At 42.2% G+C, this 24,653-nt stretch overlaps 1 protein-coding gene across 2 annotated transcripts in view; it reads right to left on the reverse strand.

The window, feature by feature from the left end:
• The window catches only part of OSBPL5 (oxysterol binding protein like 5), a 970,364-nt gene that overhangs the window by 421,992 nt on the left and 523,719 nt on the right, over positions 1 to 24,653 (reverse strand). The window lies entirely within an intron of this gene.

The raw sequence follows: 24,653 nt of genomic DNA on the forward strand, positions 1-24,653 counted from the left end.
TATAGAGCACTTTTAAATCCTACGCAATTGGTATAGCTGTTCTTGATGTATTTTCCAGAAACCCCTGACGAAGAGCCTTCGGCTCGAAATGCATTGGGTAATACTATATGGCCTACGCTGGTGTTCATGAAATCACGTGTTGCTGTTTAAAAACCTGGAATGGAAAGCAGCCGCATTTGAAAATGAATAATAAACATCTTCATGGAATGTCGCTGTCTCCGTGGTATTGACATTGAAAAGATGGAATTAAATATTGAATCAAAAGTCAAGTTTTGAGAAAAGATGGCGTAAGTGATGGATTGAAAGGGAAAAGGTCCCATTTACCGCAGTGCGCCGGCCTGGTGTGTACGTTAAGTGCCTTATTGTTTTACTTTTAGAAAGTTTACATTTTCTTGTCCTAACCATTTGCTACCGGCAGCCTGTATCCTAGGTCAGATGACTAGGTGTAGCTCGTAGTTGGTCTTTGTGTCTAGCATCCAGACAGTGAGACAAAGAGGGAATAAGTGCTGGCAGAATGGGCTATCTCTGACTTGAGGGGGAGGGGCTGTCACCTACAATGCGTGCACATCACAAAGATTCTATCTGAACACAGGGTTTGACACAAGTATTTTGTGACCCTAGGCAAGCAGAGGCCAGGACAGGGTGGCACGAAGTAGCAAGCACTTCTGGGGGAGGAAGCCTCTAGAAACATTTCCTTCTTCGAAGTTGACACCAGGTAAAAATAATGGACCCGGAGACCCAACTCTTCAGTACAAACTGGACCTTTGGAAGACTCAGAAGGACTGCTGTGCTGCTGTGCAAGAAGGACTGCTACTCGGTTGCCCTTCTGCCTGCTGCCATGCTGCCTGAGTAAAAAGGTATAGACCTGCATCTTGGACCTAAGCTACCCAGAGTGACACCAAGGGCTAGTTGGCTGGCCTCCTGATCAGAGCCTCAGAGCAAGAAAATGCTCCAACCGCCTTGAACCCAGGACCTGGACTCAGTCCGCTGTGAGTCCTATCCCCCAACCTCCCAAGTGGGGGCACCCCTGTCCTGGATTCTTGTGAGCGGGCCTGACGGTGCTATGCCAGCCCAGCGGTGGTCTTGTGGACAGAACCAATGCAGTGTGATACTTCTCAGTGCAGCTCCGCTTTGGATCCGCCACAGCGCAGCGCATCCAGACTTCGCATCGCAGCCCGCAACATCCTCAACACAGGCCTTCACATCTCAAGCTCCTTGTTAAAGGTATCCTCGATTACTACTCAGGACTATGCATCCCAACCCAGCAGCTTCTTCGGAACTTCTGGTGCATGACGCATCTTCAACACAGGACTTCCCATTGCAAGCCCCACAAACCTCTCAGACACACCACTGTGAAATGCATCTTCAACACGGGATCTTGCAACTCTTCGCAAACCAGGATTTAAGATGCTTTGTCTAGCATGCCTAACTTAGCCCCTGTAGCTGGCCTGCACTCCATCGTGGTAGGCCTGAACTTGTGACTTTGTCCTGGTTTGATGTGACCAGATAACCACTGTTAGTACTTTGTGCTTCTAGACACTATTTTCACTTTAACTTTGTTTATCTCCAGTTCTACTGATTGGATTTTTGTCATTTAGGTCTTAAAGAATTTATTACATTTCAGTCTATTTGTCTAAATGTGTAGGATTTTCATTGTTTTTTCACTTTATAACTGTTTGAAGTGCTGTATAATACTTTACCCATTTCCTCTAAGTTAAGACTGGCTGCTTTGTGCCAAGTTACCATACTGGCAAGAAAACGCTAATTTGGAGTTTGCTTGTGATTTCACCCTAACAGAAATTGTGGTTCCTGCTTGAGTAGGGTTTTACTCAGCCCCCTTTTAACCACTGGCCCAATTTCCAACACCTTGTATGTGGTTACATTTTCTGTTATACTGGCAGGATGACAATCTGGATTGTGCCCAGAAACGTGTTCAACTTTAAAGAGGCATATCCTCTCACTGAGAAATGTTAGTTGACACCTGGGTAGGATCCATATTTGTTCCTTTATTTGTGGCAGGCACCGATCCCAGTGGAAAAGAAGCTGTCTTCAGTACTAGTACAAAGTGACCATAAAGGAGGGGTAGATCATTTACCCGGCCAAACCTCTGGAGTGGGCAAACAGGCTTTTCACAAGGTAATAAGTGTTTCAACATCTTGGATATAGGCAGAAAGGGGCACTGCGGGATTGTTTGCAGAGGGCACACAGAAAATGCTGCAAAAGTGTGGGCTTTTTCCCTCGTGGTTAGGGAGGGTCCAGTAGTCACTTCACCCACAGGCTAATGCCAGTCATAAATGTGGCACCCCTGGACACCCTCTTCAGAACACTACTGAGAATACTACTGGACCTGTGGAAGACCAAAAGGGGTTGCTCCTACTTTTCAGACCTCGGAGGAAACCTGAAAGGCAGGACCCACTCACACTTGTAGCTAATAAAGGTGAGCGTGGCAAGGTCAAATTCTGAACAAGATCATTAACAGGTTAACATAGTATTAGTTTACACAATGTTCAAAGGATAAAGAAAAAACGGTCACCGCACGTTTCAAGATTTGGAGCCTAAAAAGCCCCAAATGTCATTTACTCAAAAGTCTTTACCCTCAGCAAATGTCCAATGAATTTCAAAATCCACAAATATGTAGTCGTAGAGACTTCTTTTTATTCCAAGTGTTCAATTTCAAATTCAGCAATGTTACAGCCAGTTCTGCTTCGTTATACTTCAAATGTTGTATTCAAAGCCTCATAAGCATTGCGGTCTATCCAAAAGACAGATGTAGCCTATGTAGCCAACACGTGTTTCGTCTTGGTGTTAATCTCCCACGACTTCCTCAGGAATACAAAAAAACTAAATAAAAAGGAAACCATAACTATTTATACCACTAATCTCCCCCATAGTTAGTATGGTGTAAGTTCTCAGAAAATAAAGTAGATCATAGGGTCAGGGAAATGAAAAAGGAAGAAGTACACTGTGATCCTAAGTGCTACGGGAAAAAGGAAGGAGAAAAAAGACTAAATAGAATGAGGGTATAGTGTATAGGAGTAGTAACTCCAATCCAAAGCCTATCCATTGTGCCACCTTTGCAATTGTGCCTCTTCATCATACCACAAGTGAAACCCAAAAGGGAGTAAAGTAAAACCAAAAACAGTGTGAGACCAAATTTGCCACCAAAGCATTATATAAACATAAGTCAACTCACCAAAAATAAATCAGGGTAACGTCAGTATTGACGTCACCAGCGGAAAAAGTACACTTTCTCCAATACCTAATGATCGGATTATATCATTAATCAAAATCTAGTAAAAGAGTAACTAATAAACAGAATACCAAACCCTTACAAGTATTAACAAATCATACCTATATTTCAAATTTGGTCATCACTGGTAGTCAATTTTAAAATGCGATCTGTAAAAATAAGCACCATATTACCAAACAGCTACGTCTACAAATTGTAACACAATTAATCTACATACAGGTATATAGTTCACATGATTCTAGCATCACAAGACAGCAAGACTCAGTGCATAATTGTATTGCACATTCAAGATCACATATGTTCAGCATTAAAGGTGACCCAAAAGTCTTAGTTATAAGGCAGTGCTGTCACATGTAACTCTCCCAGTCATTATATCTACAGCTAATGGAGACCAACTTCATCTAAGCAAAAAGATAGCATGAGTTAATCTGAACATGAGCACATAGTTAACGTAATTTTGAAATCACAGAACAGCATCAGAAAGTGCATAAACTATATATTGTATACTCGGCATTGAAAGTTAACCAAAGTACAAACGATTAAAGATTAAAATCAACCATGTTACACTATGGCTCTCCAGGTCATCGCGTTCATGACTGGCAGGGCCAATTCCAAAGGGATATATCCAAGATGAAAGCAGCTTACCTGATGTCATTATCCCGCACAAGCTTGCAATTTAGGTTAAAGACATATTCAATCCGTATAAAATTTAGACCATCCCGTCTCACATATGCCAATAATATCTGAGATGAAAGCAGCCTACCTCATATTCAAAAGAGAGTGCTCCTGGCTACAACACCGTGTTTGTCACAAACACGCCAAGTGTGTTCATCCATATATACCGGAATTGTGACCGTATTCAATTGAGACCAGACTAACAGAATTCCCTAAGTAGGCGCCATCTTAAAATTCCGAACTAGCAGTAATTAGCCCACACAAGTTTACACTTAAAACTTGAAACATACTCTATCCCAATCAAATTTAGGCCGTCCTGTCTCCCATATGCCATTAATAGGCATCCCCGGGTATTCATAGTGCAAAAACATTAGTATTCGTGGACAAACTAAATGGGAGAGATCATAAAGATTATATACCCAGGCGCCATCTTAGAAACTCAACTCCTATCTAAAGTTACATTCTGAGATTATTCATATTGCATTTTATGCATGACATTATATGAGATCTTCAGTGTGCTAGGTATTGCCTATCTTCATCAGAATCTTTCTCACAATAGGAAATATGTGTCTAAAGTCATACACTACTAGTTACACCTTGTTCACGAACACAAATTTCATATCCTATTTTCTGCAAGATACCTATGGTAGTAGTTGGTACCCAGAAAATATTGGAGTTCATTATCCATGTTGAGACCCCCGTCAACAGCATGTAATTTCATGATCGAGCGGGCTTCACATTGTCTAAGCTTAAGATCCCGGTTACCTCGCCTAACTTCAGGCATCACAGATCCTATACCATGAAATTTGAAACAGAGCTGTTTACCTTGTATTACACATTCCTTCGCAGGGGCTCCAATAGGGTATCTATTATCCAGATTATTAAGAGCTCTGAAACGTGCTGCTATACGTTTCTTCAATGCATAGTACCTCCCAACATGTGCCATTGCAACCAGGGGTTTAACTCACGTTTATATTACTAAAACCTTTCCTGGACCTAACAAGAAAAGTTTGATTATTACTTGTGGTGGACTACCATCCAACCCAACTGATAATCCATTTTCTCACAATACTGAAGTGTTGTTTTATTGATGTTTTTACTTATCATTACTGGGCACCAGAGGCCTCAGTAATTTGAGCTATTCTTCTCCAATGTGATGGTGTGAGATAGTTTTCAAGAGGTTTACTCTATGCTGATATCATTAGGTTGTCCACGTTGACGGGAAGAATTGACTCTTGCCCCGGAACAGGCCCTCCTCCTGCTACTTTCTCCTGGCACTCCAGATTGGGAGGTAGCGTTGATTCTGTCCTCAAAAAGCAGAATATAAAAACTCTCTTTAGTCGAATTGATATCTTTTCACACAGGACGAACAGAAGGCTGGAGACCGCTTATCACAGTGGACCACTCTGCTATTCGGAGTTTCTCGTGACTACCAGGAGTGAACGCTCAACTTTACTTATCCGCAATGTTTTAGTCACTCGCCTTTGCCACGAGGTGGGAGACTGGCCCTTTGAATTTTGGCTACATCATGAAATGATTATTACAGTTAGCCACTGAAAACAGGATTATCAATTCGACTAATGAGAGTTTTTATATTCTGCTTTTTGAGCCCTGAAAAAGGTCTAATTGGTTTGTGCCTAATAAGAACGAAACACGTTATCTGCTTTTATAATCACATGCGGATATTAAAATAAAGGAGGAAAACAAAGAAAATGCAAATGGACTGAAATTTACTTTGTTTGGTGCACCTCCTTTTGTTGAATTAATAGAGAAAATATCTCAATATAATGAAATGAGTTGCTCTCAAATGGGCGGAATCAATATTACTTCATAATTATATGAGATATGGTATGTCATAATTATCATGATTTTAGTTTCAACATGTCATATTAGCAAAAAAGATAGAAAAGGGTTACAGTTGATCAAAATTCATTGTTACTTTCGTATGTAATCATTTCATTTAAATAACCATCAAACCAAAACCAAATAAAATTAACATAAAAATTGGACCTCACATCAAGACTGTCCGATTAATGTCCTTGACGTTTGATAGATATGGTCTTCCGGCTCAGGAATTGGTAAGGACAGTTAGAGTTCTGAAGTGTTATGTGGGTGAGAATTACATATAACCCGAGTAGACAAACCATATACAGGGTGAGATGTCTTTAATTATGACATAAATGTAGTGTCGGCCATTTCACAAATAAAATTGAGGTGAAAGGTCCTTCGACAATCGCAGTATTGAGATCCTATAATGGAATTCCATTGGGATCAAAAGCCAACACCGGGCACGTGCCCTAAGTGTGTATATATGTAGGTCCTAATAAAGATTAATACAGTGCAGATCCTAGATTTCGGATCATAGCTACACGTGGTGTTTCCTACGTGCACCCAAAATAAAATTGAAGATAAGGGAACCCTTATCTGAAAGAACGATAAAGAAGGGTCATAATAAAGGGGAAAGTGCTAAAAGAAGGATCAGATGTCCTTGTTTACGGGAATGCATGGGAAAAACTGAGAGATAAATGGGACGGTTGATTCCTATGTGTGTCGACAGTTTCTCCGCAGTGTTCACCCAAATGGCATCCAGGTATTGAGATAAAAAATGTACCGGGATTCGAGGATGCGTAGCTGTTTCTCCCTGTCACCTCCTCGTATGTGTTTCATTACTCTATCAATCCCACAGAACTTGAGTAGTTTGTTATTACTGTTGTAGGTACTGTAGAAATGTCTGGCTAGAGAGTAACTGAAGTCTATGTCTGTTATTGCTCTTTGGTGTTCTAGGATATGTTTTTTCAATTGTAATTTGGTGCTTCATATGTATCTAACATCACATGGACATTCCATAACGTAAATCACAAGCTCTGTGGTACAAGTGATGAATTTTGAAATAGATCTGTTCCTGCCATCATGCGTTTTGAAAGTCTTACAGCTCTGACTGAATTTACACACTTTGCATGAATTGAACCTACGAAACCCTTCCTTTGTTTGTAGCCAATTGACAGATGGTTCAGATAGCTGGAATCTTTGGACTAATTTGTTCTTAAGGTATCTCGGTCTTTTATAGGTTACTACAGGGAAGTCACCTACACTTTTGCCAATTACGGGGTCTGCTTGAATGAGACCCCAATGTCTCTTCATGATAGTTTTAAAACTACTAGATCTTGCCTAATACGTGGTAATCATTCAAGGGATGTTGGTCAATTGATTATCCAGGGGCATCTTTCTATTTCTAAAAAGGACATCTGTCTGTTTGATATTCTATAGTTTACTACTAGCCTGGGACAAGATTTTATCAGAATAACCTCTCCTTTTGAATCTTTGTATCATGGTGTTATGTTCTTTCCTGTAGTCATCATCTGTGCTGCAGTTTCTGCGAGCACGTAATAGTTCTCTGTATTGGATACTGTTCAGAAGGGAAGTGGGATTGGTGACTGCGTGCAAGCAGGGTACTGTTGCCTGCAGTTTCCTTCCCTAAAAGATTGTTTATCAACTTTTTGTTTTGTACCGTAACTTTGATATCCAAAAATTCACATGAAATATCACTCTTGTATGTGTGAAGCTCAAATTCAAGTTGTTCTGGGACACAGACTCAATAAACTCCAAGGCTAGATCCTTTCCACCATCCCAGATGATGAAAAGGTCATCGATATACCTTAACCATAAAAGTGTATGTCCCGTCTACTTTTCATTGGTATCTGTCCATACGACCGGCTCCTCTCACCAGCCCAAGAACAAGTTCGCTAGGCTCGGGGCGAATCAGGTGCCTATGGCAGTACTGGACGTCTATCGATATGATGTTTTGCCAAACAGAAAGATGTTTTCTTGCAGGCAATATAGCATCATGTGTCTCAACAATAATGTGTGAACAAACAAATCAATTGTTTGCCTCTGAAGATAGTACATACAAGCCTCTACACCTTTTTCTTGATCTATACATGTGTAAAGGGAACACACATCCAAAGAAATCTTCAAGAAACCCCTCTCCCACTTGATATCATAGATTCTTTTAAGAAAATCTGTGCTGTCCTTACAGTATGATCTTAGATCAGTCACGAAAGGTGCTAGAAAGTGATCCAAAAAGATTGAAGCGTTCTCAAGGAGACCTTCATTTGAGGAGACAATCGGTCTTCCTGATGGCTAGGAGGGATGCTTATGAACCTTCGGACAGAAATACAGGCACAGAACTCGTGTGCTGTTGTTTTTCAGAAACGTATGTTCATTATTATCTATGAGACCAGCCTTCCACCAATCATTCAGCATCTCATAGTATCTGGTGACCGTATTATCATATGTTTCCCAATTGATGATTTCGTAACAGTTTAAGTCACTGAGATGTCTGATAGCTTCCGTTTTTTAATCATTCATGACCATCAAGACAATGTTCCCCCCTTTGTCTGAGGGTTTTATCACTATCTTTGAGTCCTGCAATAAGTTGGTTAATGCATCCCTCTGACCGCCTGCGAGATTATCCTTGATTCGATAGTTGTGATTATTCCTTTTTTCTTGACTTCATTTTTAGGCCACTTCTGCATGTTGTGCCTGCTGGAAAGCCCAAGGTTTTCAATGTGGCCCCCACATTCACATTGTTCGTGACGTCACTATTGCTACCCAGTTCATGAATCTACAGAATGGAAGGTATGTCCTCTAGAGTGAAGTTTGTTGTAGTCTTTGTGACCTGGTGTTTAGTAGTAGTATGTTTCCGATATTCACAGTAGCGGCTTCTGGAGGGCAATGCAGTGATCGCAATTTAATTTGTTTTTATTTCTTTACCTAACTCCGATCGGCTGCATGACGGAGTTTACTACCCCCAACCCTGCTCCTCCACCGCCCTGCCCCGCTCCGCAGTACTCCCTCCAGGAACCACTACTGGATATTCCTTGTATTTGGGCATTTGTTGTTTCATGTAATCTCTCTTATCACCTAGGAATTTACGCTGTTTTTTAGCTTTTATTGCATCCTCATAGGTCTTAAGAAGGCCATCCAGAGTTTTTAAGAATTCGATTACCAGCTTATCTTCCTTGTGTTTGTCCAACTCCGATCGCAATGATGACAAATCTTGTCTAGTTTTTTTCTAGATCAATCTTGGCATATTTTTTAAAATTTCCAGCATTCCTTTGCATGTTTTGGACATATACAAGGCCCAGTCCTCCAGAAGTTCCGGGTTAGGATTTTCAAAGGTTGGTATAATTGAGATTCGTAACCCTCTTGGGACAAGAACAACTTCAACATAATTAGTCAGTGAGGTCACTTCCCACCATTTGTTGAGTTCGTGTTTTGCGAGTTTCTCCAATAAATTCAGATTTCTTTCAGGGTCGGCTCTAAGATTCCATGCGAGGTTCCAGTAGCTGTTGGTAATTGGTTTATATCAACGTTTTTGTTAAAAAGAGAAAGTGCAACTGCCTGTCTCTCCGTTTCCCATGCACTCATGTCCAATACTGAATTAAACACTTGTGGTTTGAAAAGACATGGCAATAAGATCTGTACTGCAACGTGACACAGCTCCAGACTGGTTGGAAACAATATAAAGCGAAGCGGCAATGAGAGCATGAAGGAACAAGAGGAGATAATCAAGCACACAGAGCCCTCCGACCCATGTAAACCCGATACCTTCCCAAGTCCAGCCGCTCCCACTCACCCCGCACAATCTGATTTTCTTCCAAGAGACGTTTTCATGGAAAGTTCAGAACTGGTGGGGCTGGGACGGTGTGTATTCCACTCTGGTTGCACATAACTGCCACAACGCTTTTCTCCTGCATATCAGTTTCGGTGGCAGCAGTGGCGGCAGAAACCACAACTGTCCAAAGAATTCAATCCAAAAAGAGAGGAGGCGGCACACCAATTCCATCCACAGGTAATTTATTAGTGCAAAACTGAGCCAAGACGGCCTTTGTCAAGTTTGCCAACCAAAGCCAAAGGAGCCGTGATATACAAATGACTTCATAATGGACATAAAAGAAATCCTTCTCATTCAATGCAATATTGCATGGACAATTCTATTTTAAATTTAAAAAAACGAAAAATATTATAATTTCCTGCCAAATAAAGCATAATGTGTGCAAATTGGTCACTTTAGTATTGAACATCGAAATTTACCACAATAAACATTTCATTGTAACTGTGCCGATACTCAACATAGATTATATATTCAATGTGATCATAGTCATACGTCATCATCGACATAGAGAAAATATCTCAGTATAATGCAATGAGTTGCTCTTGTGTGGGCAGAATCAATATTACTTTTATAATTATATGAGATCATGGTATGTCATAATTATAATGATTTTAGTTTCAACATGTCATATTAGCATAAAAGGTAGAATAGGGTTACAGTTGATCAAAATTCATCAGTACTTTCAAAAGTAATAATTGTCATTTAAATAATCATCAAACAAACACCAAACAAAATTAACATAAAAATGGACCTCACACATAACACTTAAGAACTCTAATTGTCCTTACCAATTCCTGAGCCGTAAGATCATTAATATTTATATATATATATATATATATAATTACATACTGGCGGTCGCCAGTACGTAGTTATAGTTAGGACCTCGCTTCTATTCAAATAGAGTTTTTTCTTTTGCCAATATCTCTGGTGCCGTTTGACGAATCTTCGCAAAATTTTCAAAACTAATGGGGCGCTCCGATCAGCTCCTATCTTGGGATGATTTGTGAAATGGGGCCGAAAAAAAGGGGGATCCCAAAACAAGTTTTCCCTATATTAATTCCTGTTGGAAAAATTGGAACAGGCTACAACCCGGACTGCTGAACAGAATTACACCGTGTGGTGCCTGTCACGTTGTACAGTGAAGTGCGCAGTCCCTGGGGGCTCGCAACGGGCCCTCACAAGTCATTCATGCATGCCTTTCTGTGGCGGATGTCCCTGCACATACCCTAATATGGATGGCGGTGTCTAACAGACACCGGCACCATATGAAACCCTTTTCCGCACGGTCAACTCCTTGACCGGGTGGAAAAGCGGTGGACGGTCTTTCTGTCCACCGCGGTCCCCCTGCCATAGTAATATGGCGGGGGGGAAATGGGTAGTGGGCGGGAAAGGATGTTGGGCGGATCGCCACTGCCCGCATGGCAGTGGCGATCCGCCCGACATCCTAATGGGTCCCTTAGTTTTTTTTTGTGTATGTAGGTGTTTTCACTGTATTCTAAGTGTCTTTTAGTATAGCACTGGCTCTAGGCATGGTTAGTCAGAGTCAGTTACCCGTCAGCAAAAAGTTGGGTGCACAGGTGGACTTCCTGTTAGCAGTTAAAAAACCTTTAAAATTCACTGAAAAAAACATAGGATTCAGGCACGTTATAGTTAGAAATTAGCATTTTAAAAACCATAGAAATTCACTGAAAAAAACTGAGGTTTCAGGGACATTATAGTTAGTTGGACATTTTACTCATGCAAAACCTGAGAAATTCGCTGTTATAGTTAGTTCAGCTAATTATAACTCACGCCCCCACAATGCACTGCTGATGACATCACATATTACAATATTCAGTACATGGTCGGTGACATCACTGATGACATCACTGATGACATCATCCACGTGATAATCTGATGCACCTCCTCACACCCGAATATAACCTTTGAAACACCCACTCTAAAATACAGAGTACCATTTTTCGAAACCATAGACACACCAACACCAGTTACTACATGCTCATTCACGGATTCCTAGGTCTACACACACATCCACTCATTTACCCATACAGTCACTCATACATGCAGTCACTCATCAATACAGCACTATCATATGCACTCATACACCTCTACAGATACTCACACACCACCACTCACCCATACAAAGAATCAATCACACTTCCATTTACTCACCTATACAATTATATACACACCACCTCACCTATTCATACAGATACTAATACATACTTACTCTCTTCTACAATCACTGACACAAGCACACACTCATCCATATTCCAACACTCACATATACTGCCTTTCACATATGTAGTTACTCACACATATACCACTGAGACATCCATACACTCACCAACACAGCTATACACACTCACTCATCCATACAGCCCTTTGCAGACACACTCTTGAACCCATCCACCCAGTGACTCACCCACTCACACATCTATGCACAAAGTCACCCCCCCACCCCCAAACACTCAGGCACCCATACAGATACTCAGGCAACCAATCAATTACCCATATAGATACTCATGTAGCTACTCACCAACCCATGCAGCAGCTTACACAACAACAGACACACTGGTACAGACATTCACACAGTTTAGTCACTAACCCATGTATTCAGTAAGACACATTTAATCACTCACTTATACAGTCACGCACCTACTAAATCCTCCACCCAGATACTTATATTCCCACTCATTCCTAAATACACCTTGGCATATTTATAAAACATATTAAAACTTTATAGAAACACACAGTCACTGGGTGATGTCATCATTGATGTCATTTGAGATGTCATCAGTGATGTCATCAGTGATGTCACTGACCATGTCCTTAATGATGTAATAGGTGACGTCATCAGCAGTGTATTGAGGGGTGCAAGTTATAGTTAGCTGAACTTATATTAGCCGAATTTCACAGGTTTTGTACTAGTGAAATGTCCAACTAACTATAACCTCCCTGAAACCTCACTTTGTTCAGTGAATTTTTATATATATATATATATATATATATATATAAATACATATATATATAAACACTGAAAAAAAACAAAGGTTACAGGGATGATTTAGTTAGGAAATAGAATAAAAAACATAGAAATTTACTAGAAAAAAACAAAGGTTACAGGGACGTTATAGTTAGGCTCAGATTTCACTCATACAAAACCATTGTAATAGTTACCTACAGTTATAGTTACCTGAGCTAGCTATAACTTATGCCCCCGCAATGCACTGCTTATGACCTTGCATATTTCACCACTGATGACATGGTCAGTGACATCACTAATGACATCACTGATGACATCTCAAATGACATCACTGATGACATCATCAAGTGAGTGTAAGTGTTTTTAAGAGTTTATGAGTGTTAAACATATATACTAACCTACTACAAAAGTTACATTAGTTTATTATGTGCATTACTACTGAGTGATACTACTTCCAACATATACTATGAGTGGCTGTGTGACTGTATATATCTTTGTGTGTATGGGTGTGTAAGTGGCTGTACGAGTGTTTAAGTGGGTGTGTGAGTAGTTGTGTGGGTGAGTGAGATGCCATATGGGCAGCTGTATTGTTGATTGAGTGGGTGTGGCAGTGGCTGTATGGATGAGTGTGTGGTAGTGTGAGTGGCTCTATGGGTGGGTAAGTGGGTGTGTAGTAACCGTATGGGTGAGTAAGTGGGTGTCTGAATGACTGTATGAGCGAGTGACTGGGTATGTAAGTGGTTGTATGGGTAAGTGAGTGGGTGTTTGGTTAAGTGAGTTTGTGTGTGAGTGGCTGTATAGGAGAGTAAGTATCTGTGTTACTGCTGTATAGGTGAGTGAGTGGATGTGTGAGTGCTTGTATGGATGTGTGAATGGGTATGTAAGTGGTTGTGTGGGTGTTTGAGTGAGTGTGTGACTGCCTGAATGGGTGAGTGAGTTGCTGTGTTCAGAGGCTGTTTGGGTGAGTAGTGGGTATGTCAGTGACTGTGTAGGTAAATATGTGGGTGTGTGAGTATCTGTAAAGGTGAGTGTGTGGCTATGTGACTGGCTGTACAGGTGAGTGGCTGGTTGTATGAGTGGCTGTCTGGGTGAGTGTATGGTTGTGTGAGTGGCTGTACGAGTGAGTGGGTATGTGAGTGGCTCTATGGAGGAATGAGTGGGTGTGTGAGTCCTTGTATGGGTCTGTGAATGTGTATGTATTGTATTGTAATTGCATTTATATAGCGCTTACTACCTCTGACGAGGCATCTAAGTGCTTTTTCGGTGGGTAGCACGCTACTCCGGGACCCATAGAGGATTAGTGTTGAATTAGTATAGGGAAACATGACAGTACATTTCAAGTGGTGGATAGGTTAGTCAGTTATTTGGATTCGGAATGATAGCAGAAGGATAGAGGAGGAAAAAAAGGTTTGTATTTATATAGCGCTTGTTACCCCTGATGGGGTGTTGAAACATGCTATTCAGGAAGCCCATAAAGGATTAGAGGTGAATTAATATGGTGAAATATGAATGTAATTTTAGTGGTGGATATTAGTCAGTTATTTGGTGTGAGAATGATAGCGGAGGGATAAAAGGGGAAGAAAGGTTTGCATTCATATAGCACTTGTTACCCCTGATGGATGTTGAAGCGCTTTTCTGGCGAGTAGCACGCCACTTCGGAACTCAAAGGATTAGTGTTGAAAATTAGTATAGTACAATATGAAGTAATTTGAGTAGTGGATATGTTATTCTGTTAGTTGGGAAGAGAACGGTAGGTGGCGGGATAGTGAAGGGAAGGAGGTTTGTATTTATATAGTGCTTGCTACCTGCGATGGGGTTTTGAAGCGCAAGTAGCACGCTACTCCGGAACCCATCAGGATTAGTGTTGAATTAGTATGGTGAAACATGAAAGTAATTTTAGTGGTGGATATATCAGTTAGTTATTTGGATTGAGAAGGGTTGGGGAGGGGTAGAAAAGAGGGAAGAGTTTAGAAAGGTTTGTTTTGGGGGATCGGTATAGTAAAAGGTGTAAGATGATGCAAGGGTAGAGTAGGAGAGAGTCTAGAAAGGGTTATTTTGGGGATCATAGTAGTGGTATGGGGTTTGGGATTAAATGAGAGAGAGGATGTAGAGGATATATTGAGCCAAGTATAGGCTGAGAAATAGGGAAGTGCATTGGAAATGCTAAATTAGACGAAAGTGATAAATATATAGATCCATAGTACATTGAAAGTATATAGATACATAAAGGAGGTAAGTATATGTAGATTAAAGATATTGATAGAGGCACAGGATGAGAAATAGGGTAGTGCATTGGAAATGCTAAATTAGAAGAAAGTGATGAATATATAGATCCATAGGTACATTGAAAGTATATAGATGCATAATGGAGGATGTATATTGGGCAGCATTTCTGGTCCAGGCCAGTCTCGAACAGGCTCGAACAAGCACTTACCCTTGTCCTCTCCGCCCTTAACAGGCTTAAACAGGCACTCACCCTTGTCCTCTCCGCCCTTAACAGGCTCAAACAGGCACTCACCCTTGTCCTCTCCGCCCTTAGCCTCAACGCCCGGGCTGAGACGCCTTAAGCCTGGCCTTTTATAGCCCTAGTAATCAGGTGATCCTGTCAGCCAATGGGAACCCTAGTCCTAACACTATCCAATCACAACACTAGCCCTAAACATCTACAACTAGTAGGAGACCAGGACTTTACAGCCAATTTTAGCCCTAGTCCAAGCACCCAATCAGTTCAAAAACCCTAATCTCTATGTACAATAGAGGCCCTAGCCCTACCAGTAGTCCCACCCCAAGTCCAAGCAACCAATGACACAGGTGGCCCTTGCCCCTACTTCCAATAGAAAGCCTAACCCTACTATTAGTCCCACAATCAGTCCAGCAACCAATCACACCAGAAGCCCTAATCGCTACTTCCAATTAAAAGTCCAACCCTAGCCCTAGTCCCACCCTAGTCCCAACAACCAACAACACAGGAAACCCTAGTCCCTACTTCCAATAGAAATCCTAACCCTAGCCCTAGTCCCAACCCTACATCGATTGAACCACAAACCCAGAAACCAATCAGAACACTTAAATACCCAACCAATGAGGACACTAACCCTAATCTAATAGAAACATTAGATACAACCACCAATCAGTGTACACATGTACCAAACAATATCAGACCATATAAGTCCCAGCGACCTCAGACAAGGTTTGCTGGCCAGGAAGTTGGAAGCTGCTTCTCCTTTTCAGAATCTCCTAGGAGACAGACCCGCTCAATCCACACTTTGGACTTCTGCAGGTAAAGGCCTCACTAACTTGAAATCTAACAATACTGTTTGAATAAAACTTTACTCCCTCTACTGGCCAAAAAACGAAGTCCACAGTCCTTAGTAAATACAGTTTAAACAGCTCACAGAAGCGCCCTCTGATTTCAACTCACAAGGTGCCAAACCCCACACTAACACATACGTCACCCCCACATTTTAAACCTACGCTGTCTTCCAAGTCCATATCACCAATCAAGAATAACTCTCAGGCATCCAACACACAATCCACACCAACCTCAAAACCAACCACATCTTTAAAGCCAGCTTTAAAAAGTACCATCACCTATGAATCCAAAATGTCCCCCTGGCACACCCCAAAATGTACCAGACATCAAGCTCTGCACAACTAATACAGCACAGATAGGTCCTGCTCAACCCAATGCAGCATAGACAAGCCCTGCTCAACCCAATGCAGAACAGACAGATCCTGTTCAATCCATTGTAGCACAGACACGGGCCCTGCACAACTCAATGCAGCACAGATACAGGCCCTGCACATCCCAATGCATAGATAAAAGCCCTGCACAACACAACACAGCGTAGACACGAGCCCTGCAAAACCTAATGCAGCAAGGATACAAGCCCTGCACAACCCAATGCAGCACAGATACATGCCCTGCACACCCCAATGCAAAGATACAAGCCCTGCACAAAACCAATGCAGCACAGATACAGGCCCTGCACATCCCAATGCAAAGATACAAGCACTGCACAACCAAATGCAGCATAGAAACAAGCCCTGCACAAAACCAATGCAGCATAGATACAAGCCCTGCACAACGCAATGCAGCGTAGATACAAGCCCTGCACAACCCAATGCAGCGTAGATACAAGAGCTGCACAACCCAATGCAGCTATCCCATGTGCCCTGGCTCTACCCCACAGCCTGCTACTACAGCTAATCACTGCTCTATTGAGTACCTGTGCACGAACCTGCCACACTAGATGAGCAAAGCGGACTTAATCGGTTTTCTAATTTAATACAATTTCTTGATGTAGGAACAGTGACCAGACGGTGAAGAGAGGATGAAAGTACGTTTTAGATAAACTCAAGAAACGGAGAACAGCCCCAACGCAGATGTATAGAATAAAAGGGAACTTACTCCAGTGACAGCTTGAGTAGCCCTTCATCTCACTGATACCTTAAAATTGCACGTATTAAAACAAACTGTTTAACTATCCCACTAAACGCCTAGTAACAGTTTTCCTAAGAAAAAAATCCAATTGTCTATCTAAGCTACTTGCTCCTTGAATACAAGTTTAGGCTAAAAAGAAAATTATAATTGAGTCATAAAGTGCCAGAACCTCGTGTCTGTCCAAATAATGAAGCGGTTACTTTGAAAGGATGCTACCTAGGAATAAGCTCAATTGTTAAAATGCATGCTTCTCCAACGAGCAGCCCAGGATACTGGTAGTTGCCCAAGTAAGATCTTCCCTGCGTAGAGCTCACATTAAATCGTATCGCAAGTGCTTTCATATAGCACTTACTATCCCTGATGAGGCGTCAAAGCGCGTTTTCAGGCAGTACCACGCTACACAGGAGCCCATAAAGGATTATTGGATTGAAAAGGATAGCGATGGGGTAGGAGAGCGAAAAAGGTTTACATTGTATAGCGCTTGTTATCGCCGATTGGGTGCTGAAGCGCTTTTTTGGCGAGTACCACGCAACCCATAAAGGATTAGTGATGAATTAGTATAGTGAAATTAGACACTTAGTTTGACTATTTGTACCCCAAGCATCGAAAAGCAGGACGAAAATGCGCCTTTCAAAGATCGTATGCCGACGTTTCAATAAAAGTTGCATCTTTACAAATTATGTCATTTTCGAAGGTTAATGAATTATGGCAGTCAGAGGCGTATTTTATTAGCTTGGACTGTCCTCGACATACTGAGACAGGAGACTTATTCCCCCCACCCGCTTTTTCTTAAGTAGCCATCATCTCATCCAAATCAGGAGGCACATTTTTCACCCGACAAAGAACCAGTCACCTCGCATTACCAGTTGCTATACTCACTATGCAGAAGGCCAGATTTAGACAACTAAAGCAAGCATTACACCAACTCTTAGAACAGAGCACTTACCTATATCCCCTTGATCCATATTCATCACGACTGGAATATTCACGGTAGGCATAATCTCTGGGAGGTGGCGCATAATCTCTGGGATGCCGTGAGCTAGGTCATGAATGATGTCATGAGTGAGTGATGTCACTGACCATGTCATCAGTGATACATAATGTGAGGTCATAAGCAGTGCATTGCAGGGTGTAAATGGTGTAAATTATAGTTAGCTCAGGCAACTGTAACTGCCGAATTTCATTGGTTTTGTATCAGTACATATATATATATATATATATATATAAAATATAATATATATATTCACTTAAAAAACTATAAGTTTTAGTGGTGTTATAGTTAGCTGGACATTTCACTCGTACAAAACCATTGAAATTGCTCCTATATAGTTAGTTGTACTAACTATATTTCGCGCACCCGCAATCCACTGCTGATGATGTCACATATTAGATCATTCATGACATGGTCAGTGACATCACTGATGACATCTCAAATGACATCACTGATGACATCATCCAGTGAATGTGGTTTGCTTCGTTATTTAAATATGCATTATATATATAGCAATTTGCATTGAAGAATAAGTGGATATATATAAATAAATATTTGGATGGAGGATTTAGTAGCAGTGTAATTGACTGTTTACTTGACCAATTTATAATGTCTCACTAAATATAGTGGTTAGTGACTAAACTGTGTGAATATCTGTATCACTTTGTCAACTGAGTATTTGTATGGGAGTGTGAAAGTGTGTGTGGTTCGGTGGGGGGTGTATGACTGTCCAAAGATGTGTGAATAGTTGATTCAGTAGATATATGAAGTTAAAACGACATGTTCTAACAGTTGTTTGGGTGAGTGAATATCTTTATGGGTGTGGTGATGAGCAAATATATTTCTCAATGGTACAGGTCCAACAAACTAGAAAAATAAAAGGCAGTGTATGTGTCAGTTGTTGTATATAAATAAGTATACATAAGACACAATGATTGTGTGAGTGACTGTATGGATAACTGTATACTTGTAATAATGATTTTATAATTTACTAAGTATGACTTACTATCTAAACGAATAGAAGAAGTGGTGTTTGTATACGTGTTTTGCTAAGTAAATATGTAAGTATGATCCATTGTTTGCATAAGTGAGTAGGATGACTTCATATGTGAATAGGATGCGTGCTGTTGTTTAATGTCGATATAGATGTATAAGTGTTTTTGATAGTGTTCTATTGTTCATTGACAGCATGTATGAGTGAATCCATAGGTAAGTGATTAGATGTGTGTATACATCTATGAATCACTGAGTGGATTTTTAGATACTTGTATTGCTGTGATAATGGATTTAAATATGATACTCTGTATTTTACAAAGAGTGATGAAAAATTGTAATAGTGTATGAAAAGGTGTATGTGATTGTCACGTGGATGATGTAATCAGTGATGTCATCAGTGATCTCATTTGAGATGTCATCAGTGATGTCACTGACCATGTCATGAATGATCTAATATGTGACATCATCAGCAGTGGATTGCGGGTGCGCGAAATATAGTTAGTACAACTAACTATATAGGAGCAATTTCAATGGTTTTGTATGAGTAAAATGTCCAGCTAACTATAACACCACTAAAACTTATAGTTTTTTGAGTGAATTTCAAAGGTTTTTTAAAAGCTAATTCCTAACTATATAACTCCTGAAACCTATGGTTTTTCAGTGAATTTCAAAGGTTTTTTAAATGCTAATTCCTAACTATATAAGGCCTGAAACCTATAGTTTTTTCAGTGAATTTGCAAGGTTTTTTAAATGCTAATTCCTAACTATATAAGGCCTGAAACCTATGGTTTTTTCAGTGAATTTCAAAGGTTTTTTAAATGCTAATTCCTAACTATATAAGGCCTGAAACCTATGGTTTTTTCAGTGAATTTGCAAGGTTTTTTAAAATGCTAATTCCTAACTATATAAGGCCTGAAACCTATGTTTTTTTCAGTGAATTTCAAAGGTTTTTTAAATGCTAATTCCTAACTATATAAGGCCTGAAACCTATGGTTTTTTCAGTGAATTCGCAAGGTTTTTTAAATGCTAATTCCCAACTATATAAGGCCTGAAACCTATGGTTTTTTCATTGAATTCGCAAGGTTTTTTAAATGCTAATTCTATTAGCGGATAACGTTTTTTTTTTTTTTTTTTTTTTTTTTTTAAACCTTTATTGTACAGAAGGCGCGCACAAATACGGGCCTACAACCCACCGGGCCGGTCACCACAATAAAGAAACATACAAGGCAATACAGGAGAGACAACAGGATTTCTAAATCGCTCATATGAAAGGCAAAGGCAACAAGTCTTCGAGTCGCCATCACGGACAGGATAAAAGTAGGTTAATTTTATAATAGAAAAGGGTGCAACAGGATAATGACAATCTGTAAAGTCCAGAGGGCCGCGGTGGGCCGTGAGCAAGCCGAAATCTCGAATACAGGAAAAGACCAACAAAACAGTACATTTTGACAAAGGCCGAACGTGAGTCCCACATCAAGAACAATCACAATCGCTGCTCAGCACCCACCCACCACTACCAGGGCACATAATAATAGAACAGCGAAAAATACGCTCACAAAACTAAAAGCCCTCCGTTACAACAACCCAAGGGAAAAAAAAGAAAATGGGGTGGGGAAAGGGAAAACAGGGGAGGAAGAGGACATCAAAAAAGGGGAGGGGAAAAGTGAGGGCGCAGCATCAGTGCACGCCCCCCACGGCTAACAAAGCACCCAATACTAATTCGGCACATGGAACTAGTGGCAACAGGAGAAATGAATGCGTAGTAAACCGTAACAGCAGACATACCAAAAGGGCCATGCCAGCACAAACACCCCGGGGGGCTACGTGCCGACACCGCGCCACGAAAACAGGGGATACATAAGAGCCATAGAACCAAAAAGAAGAATAAGGAAAGATACAAGAAACAGACCCCCCCACCACCCCGCACAGCCCACCCTACACCCCTGCAGAAGGCTATGGCCTACCCCCCAGCAGCGTGCCTGTCGCCCTAATTAGAACCCGAAATGTAGAGAATATAAGAAAGAGAGAATCACGTAGATTAAAATGGGGGGGGAAGGGAAAACAGGGAAAAACAGCGGGAGAGGAGCCACAGAATCAAAACCCCTTCAGCTTCCACTCCCCCGCCCGAAGATACTCAGAGCCCACGGGAAGATAATAAACACACGGACAAGCTCCAGGAACGTAAAGACGTATCAAACATAATCATACCATTATGAACGGATCACCCAACCATACCACAAAATAGCAGTCCACAGAGGCAAGATCAGCTCAACCCTGTCCTCGTTTTTCGCAAACTGTAATCGTCCAGGGCACCTGGAACCAGATCACATCAAACAGGAGGTGAATAACAGGGAGTCGAATCAAAAATACACTCAAGTTGTAGCGATCGTGACCCGGATGATCCAGAAAGTACAGTAACCACTTCAGGCAAAGCAGGCAAAGTTCCGATGAGAATACGGAGAAAGCCGGTCCAGCGGCACCGTCACAGGATCTTCGTACGGCCATGTGAGGCAAAAGAGGAAAAGGAGACCCATCGAGGTCGGTCCAGACGGGATCCAGCCGGGGAACCTCCGGAGCAGAAGGAGGCACAGGATGAAGAAGGGCAGCGGACCCCCGCACATCCACACCAACAGCAGCCTCCAGGTCCACGGCCCCAAGGAAAGTTCCAGCAGCACACAACAGAGATGAAGCCGCACAAACCGAGGGGGGTCCGGCAGGCCCAACAAAGGGACCCCCCTCCAGGATAGCGGTCGGTGCGGGCATGGGCGCCCCCCAGGAGCGCAGGGCGGCGAGGATGTCGCGGAGCGTAGGCTCACCTTTACAGTATTCAGCAAACGTGCCGCGCGGCGGACTCGCATCGCCGGTCCCTGCAAGGCCGAGAGTCATGGGGCCGGCCGCCATCTTAGAAGCCCGGCGGGGCTGCTGCGAACGCCGACCCACGCCCGCATATCAGCGGGGCAAAACAGGACACCGGCAACTACCAGCGGAGGTGCCACCAGGGCAGGAAGGGGAGCCACCAGAAGAAGGCGATGCGCCGGCACCTCACACGCCGCCGGCAACGTTCTCCGAGTCCGGGCGGAGGAACTCAAAATGGCCGGGCCAGAGAACCAAGGGGAGACGAGCCAGATGTACGGTTAACCCCGTCCAAGGAAGACAGCTCCCCAACACCAGGCCGCAGGACCGCCGGACCGGGCCCGGGAGGCCGCAATCGGTCTATTAGCACATAGGCCCCTCCGACCGACTCCACACCACCACCAAGGGCCGGCCACCGCGTCCCGTCCAGCCCGGGCGCCTTCAAGGAGTGCCAGGTCCGGCCGCTCCGGAGGCCCCGAAGCAGACAGGGGCGTAACTCAGGATCCGTGGCACCCAGGAATCACCGGAGCAAACGGTAAGTGCCTGTGAGTTATCGTCGTTCCACTGCACATCGTGGAATACTTCCCGGGGCAGGATAAAGTACAGGATATTTGTTGCAGACAGGAGAGTGATCGGAGCCGAGCTAAAACGCGGCCATCTCGGACGCGAGCTTGGCTCCTCCCCCCAGCGGATAACGTTTTTATATATTAAAACGTTTTTTAAATCTCAAATGCCTCCTTTGCTAACATAGTTTTTAAGCACAGGCTCTTTTGTCTCTGGTGGCCATCTTGGGAGACTGCATATCAGAATTTTTTTAATGAAATATAAGAGGATTTGAGAAGTCACTCAAAATGTGCCCTAATTTTTCTTTCTTCAGCACTAAACATAATTTCTATGGCAAAATGAACCCCCTCATTTTGTTGCTTTGCAAATTAAATGTTTTAAGTGTTAACACTTTATTCCAATCAAGATTACTTCAGGTGTGCCATACTTTTGTCATAAGTAAGACTGTTAGCGCTCTAGTTGTTCTTTAGAACACTCTGGGACATTCTGTCATTGGTCTATAGTTGGGCTACATCAGGCTGATATTTGGGCTACATTTGCTTTTTTTTGTCTCTGGTGGCCATCTTTGGGCTACATTGGGCTACATTTGGGCTCAAAGATATATATAGCCCAATGTAGCCCAATATATATTTTTTCAAAGTTAATTTTCGTAAAAACCACTGGAGCACATATCTTGAGACATAGCAAAGGCACATCGGGCTACCAGTACCTACAATTTTGCCAAGTTTGGTGGAAAACCATTCAGCCGTTAGGGCTAAAATTGAGTCCAACCGCCCTATGGAAATTAACATGGGGAAAACACGTTTTGGGACCCCCCTTTTATCTCGGCCCCCGCTTGACGAATCCCACCCCAAACTTTCAGGGAAGGACCGGAGCGCCGCGAGGCAAAGTTAAGGGAAATTTCAGGAAGATTCCTCAACCGGCGCCAAAGTTATTCCCAATAGAATGTTGCGATTTCCTTATGGAAAACAATCCTAACTATATATACCTACTGGCTATCGCCAGTAGGTAATATATATATATATATGAATACTCCACCCCCGCTGCTGCTGTTTTCGGCATTTCAAACTCGAGAAAGAAGGAGCACGGACCACAATGCTGCACTTTTCGTTAGGGTAAGTCAGCCATTACGCGTTTCAACTCCGTAGAGCCTTGATCACATGTTGTGCTTAGAGATCACATGACTGTTTAAATACCATTTTGTGTATTTTTTTCACTTTTTTTCATTTTTTACACCGTGAATAGGTTAAAGTGACAGTGCTCATTACTCTTCTGTTGCGTGTATATACACAGATGCTTTGGTCAGTATGCAATTATTTATGTGTTGGTATAAATACCTGCGGTACAAAAGGGCATAAGTGTGGCAGGGTATACTCAGACGTGAGTCCCTTGCTCACTTTGCCACTGGATTCAAGCAAGCCGGGCTGAAGAAGGCTGTAATGCCAGAAACCGGTCCTCGGAAGCTTGTTTCCGGTCCAGGGAAGGCATGGCTTGGCAGTTCGGGCTGGACTGTTCCCATGAGGCACAGGGTCAGACTGATTTGCATATGTCCATGTCTGAACTGGGGTGGCAGAGTGGGCTAAAGAACAATGATGGATTAAACCCAGATCCTTTGACTGGGTGTGAGTGTTTGATTGGTTCAGATGCTCCATCCATCACCAACCCCTTTTGTACCGCTTTGGCCGCCATAAGTGTGGCAGGGTATACTCAGACGTGAGTCCCTTGCTCACTTTGCCACTGGATTCAAGCAAGCCGGGCTGAAGAAGGCTGTAATGCCAGAAACCGGTCCTCGGAAGCTTGTTTCCGGTCCAGGGAAGTCATGGCTTGGCAGTTCGGGCTGGACTGTTCCCATGAGGCACAGGGTCAGACTGATTTGCATATGGCCATGTCTGAACTGGGGTGGCAGAGTGGGCTAAAGAACGGTGATGGATTAAACCCAGATCCTTTGACTGGGTGTGAGTGTTTGATTGGTTCAGATGCTCCGTCCATCACCAACCCCTTTTGTACCGGTATAAATACCTGAGCCTATCTTGTTATCGCACTACATGCTTCAAACCATAGATAACGTGTTTGGTTTACAATCAATTGTGCAAAACAGTGCTCACAGTATATCTATTTACATTAATAAATAAATACATAAATATATAAATATATATATTCTAATTTATATATAAACAATAACCCACTTAGTCCATAAAAGCTCTTTTGTCGTTATTG

This window comes from Lissotriton helveticus, chromosome 3_1 (assembly GCF_964261635.1).
Source record: "Lissotriton helveticus chromosome 3_1, aLisHel1.1, whole genome shotgun sequence".
In the NCBI taxonomy this organism is placed as follows: Eukaryota; Metazoa; Chordata; class Amphibia; order Caudata; family Salamandridae; genus Lissotriton; species Lissotriton helveticus.